The following is a 20,767-nucleotide window of genomic DNA, read 5'->3' as shown; positions in this document are numbered from 1 at the left end:
TGAATCTCAGTGTCACCAATACAGTATGATCTGCAGGACAACTGCATTCCTCCACCATCCTACCTATGCAAGTTGGCCACAGCAAATGATGTTTGATGGCTCCATCAAATAGGTTCAAGGAACTAAATTTGGCAATCACTGACATCCATACAACTCCACTGGGGCTGATCTTGTCCTTACTCATCCAAAACTTCTGGTGATTTAAATGGGAGGTGCATAATTTTAGTCCCCGAAGCCAACTGGTAACTCTTAAAAAAATAATAATAATTAAAAAAAAAGCTCTCCGAGACTGTACGACAGCAAGTCTGCAGCCATAAACTGTCTTGCTTATAAATGAAGCAGCTGTCTTCTCTTTCTTTGTTCAAGCTATGCGTAAGGCTTGTCTACATGCAAAAGTGATACCATTTTAATTACATCCATACAGTTAAAGCAGTAAAAAAAACCCAACAAAACACAAACCCCCTAGTGCAAATGCAGTTATATCAACATAGATGTACTTTATACTGGTAGAGCTATTTCTGCAGGGGAAGGAGAACAAGCTATGTTGGTATATAGCACCTTAAGACCCGTATAACTGCATCCACAGTTGGGTAGTACCTGTATAACTCTTTAACCAAAATATTTACTATATACTAGGTTGTAGTATAAAACCAAAAACTGATGTAGAACTGGCCTTAGATATATGTTCCATGTTAAGAGGATTTGACTAATTGAAAAAGATTAATGTGTGACTTAATATTTTAGAGCTGTTGAAAGGTTCCAGATTTGACAGCCTGGGAAACTCACGTCGCCCATCTATCCACAAAACAAGTATCACACAGGCAGCAGTTTCCTCACCCCTCAAGGGACCACCTCAGTGGAATGTAGTTGTGTTTTCTTGACATAGTCAGTGCTTGGCATTCGTCAACAAGAATGCCATTTCTGGTAGTAAATTTTTCTGTAACTCAAATTGGACTGAGATCACCAAATTCTTTTCGCTATCACTAAACTGTGAGCAGAAGACTACAGCTTTGATTAACCGAGCCCTGGTTTGTATTAGAACTTGAGGCCTAGAAACACTGAAAGGCTCTGAATCCCCATACCAGCCCTCTGAGCCCACTGACTCCCTGTAAACACTTGACATTTTAAAAGCCTCATTGAATTTTGTTTTAAAATACAATGAAAATTTCAATATTTTGTAGAGTATAATCATGCTTTGCTAAAAGCACTATACTGTATAATAACACTGGTATTGAACTATAATAATTTAATGTTGGACAATCAGATTGCCTGAAATTTTACTTTCTGAAAATATCTAAATTTTGTTGACGTTATTACACATTAATTGTGTTACAATAGTGCCTAAAGTGCCAGTCATGCATCTGGGCTGCATTGTGCTAAGCACAGTAGAAAAACAAATATTTATGTATACTATGAGTCTTATTTTACAGAGCCTCAGCAGATCTTTATAGATTCCATGAAAAATAAACTTGATAATTAACTTAAGTATCTCTCACTTTTCTGGGGCTAAGTCATCATGAGTTTCTGCTTCCACATCTTTAAACCATGCCCCTTTGTGTGACAGTACCTGAATTCTTTCATTACATGAACACAACAGTTGGCAATAAAATGTTATTTTGCAATATTTATGGATTATTAAATCTTATCTAACATACATATTTCTAAGGACCCTACCACCTTGATGTCTAAGCACAAAAAAATCATTACATGTAGACAATGGAACAGAAAAATTTTAAACACTAATCAGATTGTAAATCAGATTGTAAAGTAATGTGATATAGGTTCCCAGAACACTGAGCAATGGGACTTAACAGGCCACAAGTTCCTAAATGTGGCTTCCAATTGTTTGCAAGTGGAATTCTCTGCATTATTGTTTCCTCATACAAATAATAATTTAAATGCAACAAGAGGATTTATATGGGTAAACACATTCACATGCAGGTGATAAGTGCAAATTTGATCTGCTCATACAAATTATAGTGCATGCAAAACGGTGCAAGCAAACTGTATTTTGTGCACATGGTCGGAGGTCACATTGAGGGCCTTTTGAAAATTTGGTACAGAGATTAACTTGATTTGCTAAATCTCAGATGAAAAAAAGTGTGAAATGACCAAAAGTGTAATTTACAAATGTATCTATTTCAAAATGTAATTAAATGTATTTATATTTAGTGAAAAAAATCTCATCCCTGAGCTAAAAGCTTCATACTCAGATTCAGTTCAAAAGTAATTTAAATGTGGATTTAAAGCGGCTCCAATTGCAGTAATAGGGGATGATAATCAAAGTGCTACCACAACCTAAACCACTGCAGTATTAGTGGGTGCTACTATGATAAATCTCCCTTCCATAAATCGATTTGGATGTTAGAGCTAAACATTAGCAAAAGTTAAAAGCATAGTTTTTGGATGCACTTACTATGTGTTTGTACAACACCTAACACCAAGCGGCACCAAACCTGTTTGGGGCTTCTAGGTGCTACCATACTACAAATCAAAATAAATAAATAAATAGTTCAGAGAGTCAAGAGAAGAAGAGAGACTCTAAATATACTTCTATTTAAAACTTTTATTTTTTAAAAAAAAAAGTTTATTAAGGAACATTTACTAGTTATTAAATCACTCTCCACCCTCTTGCCCTGCAGCACAGTACTACATATCCATTCATCCTCTTCAAGGCGTGGGTGGCCTCATAGATTCTGCGGCTGATTTCAGACTCCTCTTGCCATATGTATTTACCTTCCTGCTGCCATTTTACATTTATCGGTTTCAGTGCCATTCCTTCATATGGCCACGGGTTTTCATTTTGTTTTGTTTCTTTCTTTTAGCGTTATTTTCCCCATTCAAGGGGAGGAGAGAATTCTAACACCAGTCAACTAACATTTTATATTGCTTCTGTCTCTTTAACACTCTAGAATAGTGGCCACTTTCTTAAAGGGACAGTGGTATGTTCCTGTTCCTTGTTAATTGTACTCTTTCCCCAGATCCCGCAACTAGGAGCCAAATAAAAGCCTTAACTAATATGGAAGTTCACCCTAAATGGTCACAAATTAAGCAGAGCGGGCTCTTTATTAGCCTAAACAAATTATTCTCATTTTCTATTTTTGGTTTATACCATAAGAAATGAGAATTTTAAATGCAAAACTTTGTACACTGTGCAAATCATGTGTGTATGTCAAAGTAAAATAACAAACCTAATGAGGAATGTTAAAAAAGCAGGACCCATTAGTTTAAAGATACATGGAAACAGCCAAAGATGACAAACATGCATAAAATTCAAAACATGATGGAAAAGGGAACAGGCACTGAACCACATAAATCAGTGTTTTGAATTCTATTTCTCTGTGGGTATAATTGTACCTTAGTTTCTTATAATGATTTATTGAGGTAAATATTCTGTATGGTTTAACAGCTACAGCTTCAAAGTGTCAGACACAGACTCTCCTTTATTCATGAGGCAGCTGAGTATTGGGATGTGAATTAGCTTCTGTATTCTGGGACTTGGCAAAGTTTGTTTTTAAGGTCCTTATAAAGGATTCATGTTGATGCAGTTATTCAAAAGTGAAAAACACTGTGCTGTAATGGATGAAATAGAAAACTTTTACAGTAATTCTGGAGGAAAAAAGTAAACAAACTGAAATAAACCATGCAGAATTACCTTCAGCAAAAGAAAGAAATGCCCTTGAGTTAATATTAGTCCACTAATTCATACACAGAATCACACAGCAACCTAATTTCTTGATGAAGTACTAAAGTGTGAGTGGAATCCAGAATTTATTTTAAATAAAAAGTATTAAAATATGAGAAACAAATGGAATGAAGTTTTAAACTGTGACATAGGCAGTTTGGGTTGATTGCCAAACCACACTTTCTATTGCTCTCAACCAGGATAAACCAATCATTAACTAATAAAAAGAGTCATAGTCCATGAAAGCTATAATTGCATTTTAAGAGTTTTTAATCTATTATTAAGAAAGAACAATTTGCAAAATATATTCCCTCTTCTGTTGATATTCATAGGGCCATGGTTAGCAGAAATTATATATGGGCTCCCATAGTGTGGAAACCTCATGGAAGCCATGAAAATTCACTAAGCTTCCTTGAGTACTGTGCCAAAATATTTAGCAGGAACTTTGGCCGTTGCCAAGAAACATGTGTGCCTCAGATACAGAAGCTTTGCCTGTACCGGTATTTCAACAATACTGGAGAGAAATCTAACCCCTTGGTGCATACATTGGTTCTCTCCCCATCTGTCAGAGTGGCATTATGCCTTCTCACAGGGTGGGATGCCAGTTTTGAACAGTTTTTGAACAACCAAACATAGGTTTAGACTAATACCCAGAAATGCAGCAAATGACATTTCTTCTGCAAGATCATCATCTTAGTCGTGACCCATGCCAAATTAAGTTTGCACGCTTCGTTAGGAAGGGGTGTCATCTACTGACAATTGTAGGAATCATCAACAAATGCTTGTCTTCTGTATAATACCTGTTAGCTTAAGAGTGACCTGCACTGAAGCTCAAATCACAAAATGTCAAATTTTCATAACATTATATCCTTCCATCAGCTTATCTTTTCAGTCATATTCAAGTATCTTTTCAGGAAGCTGCAAAGGATCATGAATGGATTCATCATTCCAGATTGGCCTATGAAAAGTTCCAGTGTTCTTAGAAAAGGCAACCAGAGTAACAGAAGAGAAGCATGAGCAAAGACTTCTGTAATTTCTCATGGTCTTGGCTAGCAAGACAAAGGAGGTGTTTTTATTCTACTGTCAAAATACACTGAGCCACCAGATTGTTCTCCTTTAAATATTTTTCAAGCGTTCAAACATTTAAATTGAACAATTTAAAATATTATATGCAAAAGTTACATTAAACAAACATTCAGTTGAAGAATTTCAAAACAGTAGAACCTCAGAGTTACAAACATCTTGGGAATGGAGGTTGTTCGTAACTCTGAAATATTTGTAACTCTGAACAAAGCGTTATGGTTGTTTTTTCAAAAGTTTACAGCTGAACTAACTGACTTAATACAGCTTTGAGGCTTTACTATGCAGAACAAAAATGCTGCTTTTAACCATCTTAATTTAAATAAAACAAGCAGTTTCCTTATCTTGTCAAATCTTTTTTTTTTAAACTTTCCCTTTATTTTTTAGTAGTTTACTTTTAACACAGTACTGCACTATATTTGCTTTTGTCTCTGCTACACTGGGTTGTCAACCCTCCCGGATTGGCTGGGAGTCTACCGGAATCGGCCTCAATCTCCTGGTGACTATTAAAAGCAATCCAGGAGATTTTAAAAGGCCAAAAGTCCAGTCAGCGGCGCAGCAGAGCTAAGGCAGGCTCCCTGCCTGCCCTGGCTCCGCACAGCTCCTGGAAACGGCCGACATGTCCAGCTTCTAGGCACAGGAATGGCCAAGGGGTCTCCACATGCTGCCCCCGTGCCCCGCCCCCCCGCGCTTGCTCCACAGCTTCCATTGGCCAGGATCCACAGCCAATGGGAGCTGTGGGGGCAGTGCCTGCAGGCAGGGGCAGCGCGAGGAGCCACCCTGAGCCTAGGGTACGCTGGCCACTTCTGGGAGCCACCCGAGGTAAGTGCCGCCCAGCCAGAGCCCGCACCCCCTCTTACACTCCAACCCCAGCCCTCCAGCACCCAAACTCCCTCCTGCCGCCTGTACCCCTGTCATAAATATAAAGGGAAGGGTAAAACCCTTTGAAATCCCTCCTGGCCAGGGGAAAGCTCCTCTCACCTGTAAAGGGTTAAGAAGCTAAAGGTAACCTCGCTGGCACCTGACCAAAATGACCAATGAGGAGACAAGATACTTTCAAAAGCTGGGAGGAGGGAGAGAAACAAAGGGTCTGTGTCTGTCTGTAGTCGTCTTGGCCGGGGATAGACCAGGAATGGAGTCTTAGAACTTTTAGTAAGTAATCTAGCTAGGTACGTGTTAGATTATGATTTCTTTAAATGGCTGAGAAAAGCATTGTGCTGAATAGAATAACTATTTCTGTCTGTGTATCTTTTTTGTAACTTAAGGTTTTGCCTAGAGGGGTTCTCTATGTTTTTGAATCTAATTACCCTGTAAGATATCTACCATCCTGATTTTACAGGGGGGATTTCTTTATTTCTATTTACTTCTATTTTTTATTAAAAGTCTTCTTGTAAAAAACTGAATGCTTTTTCATTGTTCTCAGATCCAAGGGTTTGGGTCTGTGGTCACCTATGCAAATTGGTGAGGCTTTTTATCCAACATTTCCCAGGAAAGGGGGGGTGCAAGTGTTGGGAGGATTGTTCATTGTTCTTAAGATCCAAGGGTTTGGGTCTGTAGTCACCTAGGCAAATTGGTGAGGCTTTTTACCAAACCTTGTCCAGGAAGTGGGGTGCAGGGTTTTGGGAAGTATTTTGGGGGGAAAGACGCATCCAAACAGCTCTTCCCCAGTAACCAGTATTAGTTTGGTGGTGGTAGCGGCCAGTCCAAGGACAACGGGGGGAATATTTTGTACCTTGGGGAAGTTTTGACCTAAGCTGGTAAAGATAAGCTTAGGAGGTTTTTTTCATGCAGGTCCCCACATCTGTACCCTAGAGTTCAGAGTGGGGGAGGAACCTTGACAACCCCGAAGACCCTCCCGCACCCCAACCCACTGCCCAGACCTGAGCCCCCTCCCACATCCAAACTCCCTCCTGGAGCTGGCACCCCAAACCCCCTCCCACACCCCAACCCCCTGCCCCAGTCCTGAGCCCCCTCCTGCACTCCGAACCCCTCAGCCCCAGCCTCAGTCCAGAGTACGTACCCCCAGCCAGAGCCCTCACCCCCTCCTGCACCCCATCCCTCTGCCCCCAGCCCAGAGCCCCCTCTCACACCCTGAACCCCTCATTTCTGGCCCCACCCTGGAGCCCACACCCCAGCCGGAGCCCTCCCATACCCCAATCCCCTGCCCCAGCCTGCTGAAAATGAGTGCGGGTGGGGGACAGCAAGTGATGGAGGGAGGGGGGATGAAGTGAGTAGGGGGGCCTCTGAGAAGGGGCGGGGCAAGGGACAGGGCAAGGACGTTCAGGTTTGTGCGATTAGAAAACAGGCAACCCTACATACTTCCGGTTCCAAATGAGGTGTGTGGTTGACCAGTCAGTTCGTAACTATGAGGTTCTACTGTACATATATTAGGAAATGTAGTTAATGGTAGCACAACTCTGTATGTGGGAATTACCTTGCTTTTCATATGATCACAATACTGGATAATATTATTTAATAGTCACAAAACATGATATTTTTCACTTTTTCTATGACCTTCACTGACAATTGTCATATTATATTTAATTAAAATTCCTGACTCAATTTTGTTTTAAATAGAAAATGTAGTGAGAAAAAAAAGTTAAAAAATATAAATAAAAAGGTAAGAGGAGACATGCAGTCCCGGAGAAATGGAGATTAAAATGCAGGTGCAAAAAACAACAAAAATGTTTAGGGACTCTTTTACCATTGAGGCCTCCCATTCAAGTATTGACCAGGCCCAACCCTGCTTAGTTCATAAGATTTGACAAGACCAGAGTCCACGGTATTTTGGCCACAGGCTAGTAATCTTTCTTGTTATATATATATATATAAAAAAACAGGAGTAGGAATCATACCCAGATCTTAGAAGCTATTGCCATCACAGAAACCCAACAAACCTGAACAACTATGTTCACATGGTTCACTGCCAAATACTATCCAAGACCAAAACTATTTAGCTTTTAAAACTGGACAAAATCAGACATGCTTACTTCAGAAAAGCCATGTGCTTCAAAGAAATAATTCATTTTCTCTTTAATTGAAATTTACTAGGACTCCTGTAATTTATTCATCCCAGAATTCAGTTGATGCATCAGCAATTAGATGAATTTACTACCCAAGTAGAAGATTCAAATTATGCAATGCCCTCTGATTGATTCTCATCTTAATATTTAGAAAGCTCACCTGCCACTCTTCCCACATTATGGCTGTGTTTGAGTTTATTTGTATTTACTAGAATAATAGTAAAATCAAATGGATGTAAGAACCAGCTTTGATATTGCCACAACTGGATACATTTAGAAGCATATATTAAGGAGTGTCCTGCTTAAATGAATGCAAACAGTACACTGCACATGTTCACTATGTTATTTATGGACCATAAAAGTTCTTAAAATTATTATTGCCAAACCTATATTTTTTTTCAAAGTAAAAGCATCAATTTTCAGTAAAGACTACGAATAAATGAATATTCATATTAAAAGGTTGCACTTAAATTAGGTCTTCTCACTTAGGAACTTAAAAAGTGCTTTACAAGAAAAACATTATTTTAACTAGAAAGAAGCACCAGGTAGAGCAAACATGTAGCCATCTAGAACATTTTAATCAAGAAAACACTCTCACGGGATAGCACAAAAATCAGTATAATATCTAATTTCATTTACCCCTAGGCACGTGGTCCCTGTATATCACCATCACTATCCTAACCTTTAAATATATTCTAGAGGGGATACCAGAACACAGTTACATTGTCATGCCTGCAATAAACATGTCAGCCTTGGAATTCCTCCTCTCATCATCAGCATATAAGAAAGAAAAAGAACTAGGGGCCATTCCTAAAAATTAGGAAGCAAGTCATAAAGTAAGTGAACTCGGGCCAAATTATTTTATACAATAAACATATGGAATAAGATAGTAGGAAATCCAATTACATAAAGGGCATTAAGGAGTTCAGGAGACACCTAAATTTGTTTATGGAGAAGGGAATCAATGGCTATGGTAAAAAAAAGCTGAGGAGTAAACATGAAACATAAACAACAAGAAGGGATAGGCATGCTGGGCTGGATGGCCATTTCCTCTTCCTAACACTTTTTTATGTTCTTAAACAATGCTGCTCTTCCATGTCCATCACCATGTCAAACTGTATTAAAAACATATTGACTCAGCAAATTGCAAACACCATGATAGATACTGTGCCTAGATATACCTATTCTCAAAGCTAATATGAATGGCCAAGCATTGTGCCTGCATCTGCTTGAGCTGAGATCTCAGTGACGGCTGTTGAAAAGACACTGCCAACCAAAATGTCAAAGTTGGTATAAACTAACGTAGGGTTGGTTCTAAGCATTGCTATCAAGAACTTGTATGGTTTATTTAATACCGTCTGTGTATAGTCTGCAAATGTCACTGCATGATTTTTAAAGGGTCCACTGCAAAGAAACAAATCTTGGCAAGTAAGCAGTATTGAATTTTCCATTATTTTAGAATATTCATTACACAGTCACTCAAATCCCCATAGCCCGCAATTGCTATACTGCTACTACTTGATAATCCTAGTACATGAACACGAGAAATGAATGAACTTCACTTCTTTTTAACTTTTCAGTGAAGATGTTACAGCAACAAAATGGCCAACAAAATTGCCAAGAAGAGACATAATCTTTGTTAAAAAAATAACAAAACACAAAAATATATACTGTCTAGCTACAATGATTATCAGCCTCATGTTCTGTTCTCCAAGTAGACTTCGTAGGCGTGGGGGGGGAATGGGGAAAATTAGATAATTATGGCAATATACTAACATATTTAACAGTTCTGGTTCCTTAAGCTGTGGATCCTAGAGCTCCTTCTCTAGTTCTTCAAGACTTCATGATCTCCAAGTCTAGCAACCAGTTGGTTTTAGGCTTTGTCTTTTAGAATTCCTTATCCCATATCCTAAGGTTCTGGTAGTTTCTTCTGTTACTAGTCCTATAAATGAATCTACCAGTTGCTTTAACCCAAGTTAAAGGTTTTGGATATGGGTTCTGAAGCAGCAGATGTGTTTCACTGCAGAAAAGAAAAAAAGTAATAATTAAGAGATTGAATATGAGTTTCTCTGATTTGCTCCATAAAAAAACAAAAAACAAAATAAGAGCTTCAGACCCTTTAAGAACTAAAGTTCTTAAAAAGAGTTTTAGTTAAAACTAAACATAAACTAAAATTCTAACTTGGAACTTAAACTTGGCAATTTTTTCCCAAACACATCTAGACATGATTGATACAAAGTTATCTGTAGGAAGAGTAAACCATTTTAGACTGGATGGAGACAGACAGCAGGTATACCTCAATTTGATAGCTCCCCTCATTGTTTCTTCAAGGAGCCAGATTATCTTTGCCATTGTTTTGCTTCCTGTGGTTTTTCTCCTTTACAGACTCCTTTGATTTAACTCCTGACATTCAGGCAGGTTAACATCAAACAGATAACCTGAGAGGCATATAATATTTATAACTACTACACATATTTCCCTCAGTCTCCTCTACTACATACAACAAAACTAAGTCAAAAAATATTATTTAGGTTGCAAAGTCAAGCATTTGAAAATTAGGAGACACTGGATATATGGTAGCATATGAAGCCTTAATTCCGACACCCGCCCTTCCCCCCAATGCATCTGTCATGTACATTGAATGAGGCAGGGTTCATGTGGAAAAAATAGTATGCAGTCATATAAAGACTGATCATAATGCAGGCTCAAGGCTAGTAGGCAAAGTATTTTTGGACAGGAATAAAAATTCTAATGGTCAAATTTTAGCCTCAGACAGGCACTTGCCACTTCCATTGATTTCAATTTCACAGAAATACAGAAAACAAAAAAAAGGGGGGGGACGGACGGACGGATGGACTTCTTCGGTTATCTGCCAGTGCAGGATTTGTCCCTACAGGAGTGCTTTGTACAGTCCACTTACAAATTATTCAGCAGTGGTCTTCCATCACGTTGTTAGGAAAACACATATGGAAACAGATTTCTATTCGGTTTCCAATTTTCCCCTAAGCAATACAGGATTCTGCCTATATACAGGGCCGGATTTCCAGTTAGGCACAGGAGGCATGTGTCAAGTATGTGATTTTCTAGTGCAATTGGGCTATTTTTAGCTGTCAGTTACAGGGGGTTTTTAGCAGTTGCAAGTTGCAGTATTTTGAGCTATTTTGCTGCCCTGCTGCTGCTAGCTGCACTGCTCGGTTCTCAGGAGGGAGGGAGCCTCCTTAGATATCCCGCACCCTGCCAAGAAGCCCCACATGCCACTTGTCTCACATCATGTCCCCTCCCCTTAGGTGACATTTGCTGCCTGTGCAGAATTCCTGTCCAAGGGAGGCAGAATTTTTTTTCCTGCAGAAAATGTGCCGCAGTTCCAGCTTTTGCCCTCCAGAGGCTGCTGTGGTGCCAGAACAGCCTGAGCGGGCTGAGGCTGACTAGTCTGGCAGGCAGCAGCAGCAAACAACTAGCAGGCAGGTGGCGGGCGCATTTTTTCCTCAAGTGAAAAGTCACAGCAGCCTTCTTGGAGGAGGCAGAGCAGGCCACACAGGCTCCTGGGAGTGGGTGGGTCACAGGGCCACATGGAGATGCAGGAGGAGGGCTCCAGACATGGCCACCTGGGGAGGGAGGGTCAGGTAGGTTCACATGGAGATGCAGGAGAGGGGCTCCATGCAGAACCATATGGAGAGGCAGGGGGGGCGTTGAAGATGCTGTGCCTAGGAGCACATAAGGTATAAATCCAGCCCTGCCTAAATATGTATTTTATTCCTCACATCACATGGATTTTCCTCAATTTGACTATAAGCTGATGAAACAGAAGGACTAATGAGGTTTCTTCTCTCCATGAATACAATATATGTTGATAATATTGATGCTTCCATGGCATTGCTTAGATTCACACTAAAATAACTGCATTTGGCGGAAGTTTATTGGTTCTCTTGGCTGCACAAAAGTACACAAGGAATAGAAGCCAGAGAAGTAGAAGTAGAGGGCCATGTCTTCACTGCAAAAAAGGTTTTTTACTAACAGTTTAATATAGCAGAGGCAAAAGATTCGTAGCTCATGGGCAGTAATGAATTAAGTGTCCCACTCAGTCCAACTTAATGTAAAATCCCAGTGGAGCTCTGCAGTTTTTACCTCCAGGTAGCTAGTCAAGGTAAATCTCAAGTAGGAGGCATAGGGTTGACCTCCACTAGCTACATGGAAGTAAAAACTACCTGTTCCTTGTCTCCACTAGGATTTTACATTTAGATATGTGACAAAGTTCCTGCTCTACCTTGGTGGGCCTTGCACTTATTGGCGGATTTGCTCACCTTGGAGCTTCACAGCAGCCCTCAGCTTGGCTGTTTTTCTGAATTCACAGTCCAGGTCGACTCCTCCTGTGTCTGACCAGGAGTTGGGGAGGATTTGGGGGGAACCTGGGCCCGCCCTCTACTCCGGGTTCCAGCCCAGGGCCCTGTGGAATGCAGCTGTCTAGAGTGCCTCCTGGAACAGCTGTGTGACAGCTACAACTCCCCTGGGCTACTTCCCCAGGGCCTCCTCCCAACACCTTCTTTATCCTCACCATAGGACCTTCCTCCTGGTGTCAGATAATACTTGTACACCTCAGTCCACCAACAGTCCGCGTTCTCACTCTCAACTCCTAGCACCTCTTGCTCCCAGCTCCTCACACGCACACCACAAACTGAAGTGAGCTCCTTTTTAAAACCCAGGTGCCCTGATTAGCCTGCCTTAATTGATTCTAGCAGCTTCTTGACTGGCTGCAGGTCTTCTAATCAATCTGTCTTAATTGACTCCAGAAGGTTCCTGATTGTTCTGGAACCTTCCCTGTTACCTTACCCAAGGAAAAGGGACCTACTTAGCCTGGGGCTAATATATCTGCCTTCTATTACTCTCCTGTAGACATCTGGTCCAACCCTGTCACAGACAGCTGTCCAGAGTTAGCTATCATGATGTAAAAAACTGTAAAAATGTAAAATTTTTAGTAATAAAGACAAAGTCTAACACGTACCTATGCTTCAGCAAGCCAGCAGCTTACTAGGTTCAAGGATATAACCACTTCTCAAATCTTTGTTTCCTTCAGCCTTTAAACTAGGGCAACAATTCCTCTTTACTTTGCACTGTAAATAAAAAGATTCTGCTAGTCCAGAAATAAAGGTAAGTGAAGACAGCACTCTTTATATTGATGTGCTTCCTGTCTTGTTTACGATAAAAACTGTTTTGTTTTTAGAGGGGAAGTGTTCTAAGAAAAGCTTTTATAACAGGTTCAGAAGTATAAAAGCCATTTCAAGACGAGGGCATTTCTACCTTTTATTTCCTTAGTCCTTGAAAGGGCTTTTTAAATGTTAACAGCTGTGACTGCCTTCCTCAGCTCTTTCCCTTTATAGCTATCTTTTTGACTGCTCTTATCTTTCCCCTGCCTTTTCCTCTGAAAACCAAATCCAGAAAGAGTCTAGACCTGAACTTTTGGTTGGCATATGATACTAAAATATATAGCCTGACACACTGAACAGATATCTTGTGCAAGTTAGATTTCAATTAAAAATGATCTTCCCCACATTTCCACTCATATATTGTATATTTTCCACTCTCCTTTGTAGTAATATCTATAGTTGCCTGATGTGATCACTGCTAAATGGAGCTGGTCAGAAAAGAGTATTTTCAGCTCAAAAAAAAATCGGAAAATTCAAGAGTTTTGGTTTTTCAAAATTGTTCAAGAAAAAAAAAACAAAAAAACCCACACCAGAAATTGTTATTGAAAAACCAGAAAATTTTCAAAAGAAACAGATTTTCTGCTAAAATTCCCTTCTTTATAAAATAGCTATTTTACTCTGTAAATATGTTTCAAATTAAAAATGTTGACTGGCTATACTGCTAAGCTTTTTTATAGACAGGTTTCAGAGTAGCAGCCGTGTTAGTCTGTATTCGCAAAAAGAAAAGGAGTACTTGTGGCACCTTAGAGACTAACCAATTTATTTATTTACTTATATATTTGTTAGTCTCTAAGGTGTCACAAGTACTCCTTTTCTTTTTTATAGAGAGGTTCTGCTAAGATTCTCTTTTCCCAGAGGGATAGCTACTTTGAGGATCAGAATTGTAGTAGTTACAATTAAAAATCCTAAACCACTTAGGTTGCTCCTAAATGCACTGAATTTTATGGCTAATCTGTTAGCATATTAACAATTGATCCAGTCCAGTTACACTACACTTTGTATTTAGCATTTCTACAGTGCTTTCAACATGCACAGTGCTGTGCAATAAATCCTCAACGCTGCCATGAGGCAAACAGATATATCATCCCAAGTTTACAGATAAAGCAGAAGGATGAGTTATTTCACCTAAGGTCACATAATGAGTCAGTGGTGCAGCCAGGAGTATAACTCAGGAGATCCTGATTCCCAATCCCATTCCTCTACGTCAAGCCATTTCTACACAGTCAGCTACCAAAAAGCTGTAGATACTATACAAGGTTCTTCAAAGCTAGGGAGACTTTGCAGAAGAGTTTCCATTATAGCCCCCTGCTTTCACATACTTACAACTTTCCAAAACATTCCCCGTTTAGAACTGAAATTTTCTATGCTTTTATCTGCTCAAAGTTTGAGAAAAATCTATTTAGACATTTTTCAATTCCGCTAAAATAAAGCTATAGCCATGCTTCTTTCAAGACAGAGGCCAGAGCTAGAACAAATATCATTGAAGTCTGAAACTCAAAACTTGGCAGAGACACACAATCCTCACTGACATCATTATTATGTGTAATTTATTTCCAGTAGTACTCACAATGCACTGGACTCTTTCGAACTAGAAAAGAAGGCACGCTCCCCAAACTGAGGGCAGAACTCATATATAAAGACTCGGACAGAGGATTGAGGGAAAAGTTATCAAATAATTTTTCCACCTCAGTGTTCATCTGTTTTCCAAGGTAATCGATAAATACATTAAACATGAATTCTAATACGTAACCTCACAGCAACCCACCATTAACCTTTGGCTCTGCTGAAGCCAACCATCTAGTCTTACTCTGTTTTCTGTCTTGTGGACAGTTTTTTTCCCCCATGCCATGACTGAACTTCTACTCATAACTACTCAGTTTCCATAACAGCCTCTTGTGAGGTACCTCGTGAAAGGCTTTTGGAAAGTCCAAATCAATGTCATCCAGACCGTTTTTATCCCCTATTTTGTTTACCCACTCAAAGAATTCTAACAGATTGGAGAAGCATAATTTTCCTTTACACAGACATGGTCTTTGGTCCCTATCACATGCACAGGAGTTTCATAATTCTGTTTTTAATTATAGTTTACCAGCTTTCCTGGTGCTGACGTAAGACTCACCAGTAAAAGCCTATACCAGGATTACTTAAAACACCTCTAGAAAGAGAGGTACAAAATTTGCCATCCTTCACTCCTAACTGATTTTAATGAAAAAGTCCATATTTTTGTCAGAGGATCAATCACTTAATTCTTACGTTACTCCAGAAGCCTTGGATGAATATCATCCAGTCCTGATGACTTGTGGCTCTTTAAATTAGAAATCCCTTTCCTCAGCCTTCCTGCAAGTATACACACCTTAGACTGGGTTTATTGCAGGTCATTTGTGAGAGCCCATTATTAAAATACTACAGGGACAACATTGTTCCTATACAACTAACAATACAATAAGCCACATGGATCTTATTATTTTACAATTTTACAAAAAACCTGCGCTGCATATCAGAGCAAGCCACAATTTAAAAGAAAGCTCATATGAGCTTTAGGTTAGTTTTAGGGTATAACAATATTTCTCATTTCTTTGTGCTTTTCTTAAAACAATAAATTGCAACATTTTGCAATTCCATTCCTTAATGATGCTATTGTTGTGGAGATAAACAATCACAGCTATGTTTCTTTTGGAATCAGGTGAGACAACACAATCTTTTTGGTAAGAAGTTTTTGTTTTTTTTTTAAATAAGGAAACAAGTCCTTAGGCTAAGCAACACATAAACTGACTGTTGTAAATGTTCAATATAAAAAGTGAAAAAAAATACAATTCCTCTACATTTTCAAGGCACTGGAACTCCCATTAACATTTACAGAAGTCAAGGTGCAGCTATAACTCTACAAAACTTTTGGAAAGTTAAAGCCAGTGTGGTTTTATTACTACTGTATCACTATTCTACTGTGGGATAATATTGTGATTAAAAAGGTAGACATTTTAATTAGATTAAAATATGACTAGAGTTAGTGGGCCATCTACAAAAGAGATTATTTTACATTCCCAGACAAAATTTTAAAACTCTCCATTAAGATTGCAAATTAATTCAAAAGAACATCATCTTAACATTGTATTATAAAACAAAAAGCAAAAATTTGAAAGCCAGGAAATTCAGAATTAAGTTTCTACAAACAACTTTAACTCTGGCCTTGTATCTCTATCCAAATCTACCTACCTAACCTGGATACTGTTCTATCCAGTGTACTACAAAACACTAGATCTGCTGAACATTCTACTCCAGTGGTTCTCAAACTTTTGTACTGGTGACCCCTTTCACATAGCAAGCCTCTGAGTGCAACCCCCCTTATAAATTAAAACACTTTTAAATATATTTAACACCATTATAAATGCTGGAGGCAAAGTGGGGTTTGAGGTGGAGATTGACAGCTCACAACCAGTTTGAGATTCCCTGTTCTACTCTGTCTACACTCCAGAATGCTCATCTATCAGCCACTCCTGCTTTTCTTTGATTCTGCTTCACTTCTGGGAGGGAACTGGAGGGGGAGGGTGGAATCTGAAGGACAGGCTTGGGCAATTTTGAGAATTTTACACAGGTGACTGAGAACCTTACATCCCATTTTCCAACGGGACTGTCCATGGGACTTAGGCTTCTAAAAATGATTAAGTCACTTTGGAAAATGGAATTTAGGCTCCTCAGTCACTTAGGCATTTTTGAAAATTTGATTCTTTGTATCCACCAAGAAATTTTCCTTGTTTAACTTTAATATGTTTTTACATAAATTTAGTTAAACCAATGCAAACTCTGTGTGAGCTCTCAGTTTAAGAGTGGCTTATTTTGGTTTAGTAAAAACAGATTCCTTAAGTAATCAAGATAAACATGATTTAAAAACTGAAATAAAAATGTCAGCACATTCATTTGCATCAGTTTAACTTAATCAGTTTAAAATCTTTCCTTTCCTTAAACTGGTGCAATTTTCTAGTAGAATGAAAAAATCACAGTGGAGGAGGATTACCATTAGTATTAATGGTAGGTTTCTGAGTAGCAGCCATGTTAGTCTGTATCTGCAAAAAGAAAGAGAGTACTTGTGGCACCTTAGCCCTGGTCTACACTAGGACTTTAGGTCGAATTTAGCAGCATTAAATCGATGTAAACCTGCACCTGTCCACACGATGAAGCCCTTTAGTTCGACTTAAAGGGGTCTTAAAATCGATTTCCGTACTCCACCCCTGACAAGTGGATTAGCACTTAAATCGGCCTTGCCGGGTCAAATTTGGGGTACTGTGGACACAATTCGACGGTATTGGCCTCTGGGAGCTATCCCAGAGTGCTCCATTGTGACCGCTCTGGACAGCACTCTCAACTCAGATGCACTGGCCAGGTAAACAGGAAAAGAACTGCGAACTTTTGAATCTCATTTCCTGTTTGGCCAGCGTGGCAAGCTGCAGGTGACCATGCAGAGCTCATCAGCAGAGGTGACCATGATGGAGTCCCAGAATTGCAAAAGAGCTCCACCATGGACCGAACGGGAGGTACGGGATCTGATCGCTGTATGGGGAGAGGAATCCGTGCTATCAGAACTCTGTTCCAGTTTTCGAAATGCCAAAACCTTTGTCAAAATCTCCCAGGGCATGAAGGACAGAGGCCATAACAGGGATCCGAAGCAGTGCCACGTGAAACTTAAGGAGCTGAGGCAAGCCTACCGGAAAACCAGAGGGGCGAACGGCCGCTCCGGGTCAGAGCCCCAAACATGCCGCTTCTATGATGAGCTGCATGCCATTTTAGGGGGTTCAGCCACCACTACTCCAGCCGTGTTGTTTGACTCCTTCAATGGAGATGGAGGCAACATGGAAGCAGGCTTGGGGGATGAAGAAGATGATGAGGAGGAGGAGGAGGTTGTAGATAGCTCACAGCAAGCAAGCGGAGAACTGGTTTTCCTGACAGCCAGGAACTGTTTCTCACCCTGGACCTGGAGCCAGTACCCCCCGAACCCACCTAAGGCTGCCTCCTGGACCCGGCAGGTGGAGAAGGGACCTCTGGTGAGTGTACCTTTTAAAATACTATACATGATTTAAAAGCAAGCATGTGAAAGGATTACTTTGCCCTGGCATTCGCGGCTCTCCTGGATGTACTCCCAAAGCCTTTGCAAAAGGTTTCTGGGGAGGGCAGCCTTATTGCGTCCTTCATGGTAGGACTTCACTGTACAACAAAGCATTGCAGTGTATGTTTGCTGGCGTTCAAACAACATCCGTTCTTTATCTCTCTGTGTTATCCTCAAGAGAGTGAGATATCATTCATGGTCTCCTGGTTGAAATAGAGTGCTTTTCTTCAGGGGACATTCAGAGGAGCCCGTTCCTGCTGAGCTGTTTGCCTGTGGCTGAGCAGAAATGTTCCCCGCTGTTAGCCACGGGGAGGGTTGAGGGGGTAGCCACGCGGTGGGGGGAGGCAAAATGCGGCCTTGTAACGAAAGCACATGTGCTATGTATGTAATGTTAACAGCAAGGTTTACCCTGAAAGACTGTAGCCACTGTTTTATAAAATGTGTCTTTTTAAATACCGCTGTCTCTTTTTTTTTCTCCACCAGCTGCATGTGTTTCAATGATCACAGGATCTTCTCCTTCCCAGAGGCTAGTGAAGATTAGAAAGAAAAAAAAACGCACTCGTGATGAAATGTTCTCTGAGCTCATGCTGTCCTCCCACACTGACAGAGCACAGACGAATGCGTGGACGCAAATAATGTCAGAGTGCAGGAAAGCACAAAATGACTGGGAGGAGAGGTGGCGGGCTGAAGAGAGTAAGTGGCGGGCTGAAGCTCAAATGTGGCGGCAGCGTGATGACAGGAGGCAGGATTCAATGCTGAGGCTGCTGGAGGACCAAACCAGTATGCTCCAATGTATGGTTGAGCTGCAGCAAAGGCAGCTGGAGCACAGACTGCCACTACAGCCCCTGTCTAACCAACCGCCCTCCTCCCCAAGTTCCATAGCCTCCACACCCAGAAGCCCAAGAACGTGGTGGGGGGGCCACCGGCCAACCAGCCACTCCACCACAGAGGATTGCCCAAAAAAAAGAAGGCTGGCATTCAATAAATTTTAAAGTTGTAAACTTTTAAAGTGCTGTGTGGCATTTTTCTTCCGTCCTCCACCACCCCTCCTGGGCTACCTTGGTAGTCATCCCCCTATTTGTGTGTTGAATGAATAAAGAATGCATGAATGTGAAGCAACAATGACTTTATTGCCTCTGCAAGCAATGATTAAAGGGAGGAGGGGAGGGTGGTTAGCTTGCAGGGAAGTAGAGTGAACCAAGGGGCGGGGGATTTCATCAAGGAGAAACAAAGAGAACTTTCACACCGTAGCCTGGCCAGTCATGAAACTTGTTTTCAAAGCTTCTCTGATGCGTACCGCGCCCTCCTGTGCTCTTCTAACTGCCCTGGTGTCTGGCTGCGCGTAACCAGCAGCTAGGCGATTTGCCTCAACCTCCCACCCCGCCATAAACGTCTCCCCCTTACTCTCACAGATATTGTGGAGCACACAGCAAGCAGTAATAACTGTGGGAATATTGGTTTTGCTGAGGTCTAAGCGAGTCAGTAAACTGCGCCAGCGCGCCTTTAAACATCCAAATGCACATTCTACCACCATTCTGCACTTGCTCAGCCTGTAGTTGAACAGCTCCTGACTACTGTCCAGGCTGCCTGTGTACGGCTTCATGAGCCATGGCATTAAGGGGTAGGCTGGGTCCCCAAGGATACATATAGGCATTTCAACGTCCCCAACAGTTATTTTCTGGTCTGGGAATAAAGTCCCTTCCTGCAGCTTTTGAAACAGATCAGAGTTCCTGAAGATGCGAGCGTCATGTACCTTTCCCGGCCATCCCACGTTGATGTTGGTGAAATGTCCCTTGTGATCCACCAGGACTTGCAGCACTATTGAAAAGTACCCCTTGCGGTTTATGTACTCGCCAGTTTGGTGCTCCGGTGCCAAGATAGGGATATGGGTTCCGTCTATGGCCCCACCACAGTTAGGGAATCCCATTGCAGCAAAGCCATCCACTATGACCTGCACATTTCCCAGGGTCACTACCCTTGATATCAGCAGATCTTTGATTGCGTGGGCTACTTGCATCACAGCAGCCCCAACAGTAGACTTGCCCACTCCAAATTGATTCCCGACTGACCGGTAGCTGTCTGGCGTTGCAAGCTTCCACAGGGCTATCGCCACTCGCTTCTCAACTGTGAGGGCTGCTCTCATCTTGGTATTCATGCGCTTCAGGGCAGGGGAAAGCAAGTCACAAAGTTCCATGAAAGTGCCCTTACGCATGCGAAAGTTTCGCAGCCACTGGGAATCATCCCAGACCTGCAACACTATGCGGTCCCACCAGTCTGTGCTTGTTTCCTGAGCCCAGAATCGGCATTCCACAGCATGAACCTGCCCCATTAGCACCATGATGCATGCATTGGCAGGGCCCATGCTTTCAGAGAAATCTGTGTCCATGTCCTGATCACTCACGTGACCGCGCTGACGTCGCCTCCTCGCCCGGTATCGCTCTGCCAGGTTTTGGTGCTGCATATACTGCTGGATAATGCGTGTGGTGTTTAATGTGCTCCTAATTGCCAAAGTGAGCTGAGCAGCCTCCATGCTTGCCTTGGTATGGTGTCCACACAGAAAAAAGGCGCGGAACGATTGTCTGCCGTTGCTCTGACAGAGGGAGGGGCGACTGACGACACGGCTTACAGGGTTGGCTTCAGGGAGCTAAAATCAACAAAGGGGGTGTATTTACATCAAGGA

At 41.2% G+C, this 20,767-nt stretch overlaps 1 long non-coding RNA gene across 1 annotated transcript in view; it reads left to right on the top strand.

Moving 5' to 3' along the window:
- The window catches only part of LOC125638342 (uncharacterized), a 37,608-nt gene extending 18,512 nt beyond the window's left edge, over positions 1-19,096 (top strand). Inside the window, exon 2 of the long non-coding RNA XR_012668892.1 lies at positions 18,571-19,096. This is a non-coding gene — a long non-coding RNA (uncharacterized LOC125638342). The remainder of the gene's footprint in view (positions 1-18,570) is intronic.
- Positions 19,097-20,767: the final 1,671 nt, after the last annotated feature.

This window comes from Caretta caretta, chromosome 6 (genome assembly GCF_965140235.1).
Source record: "Caretta caretta isolate rCarCar2 chromosome 6, rCarCar1.hap1, whole genome shotgun sequence".
Taxonomy (NCBI): Eukaryota; Metazoa; Chordata; order Testudines; family Cheloniidae; genus Caretta; species Caretta caretta.
This window is presented reverse-complemented; position numbering and strand designations above follow the sequence as displayed.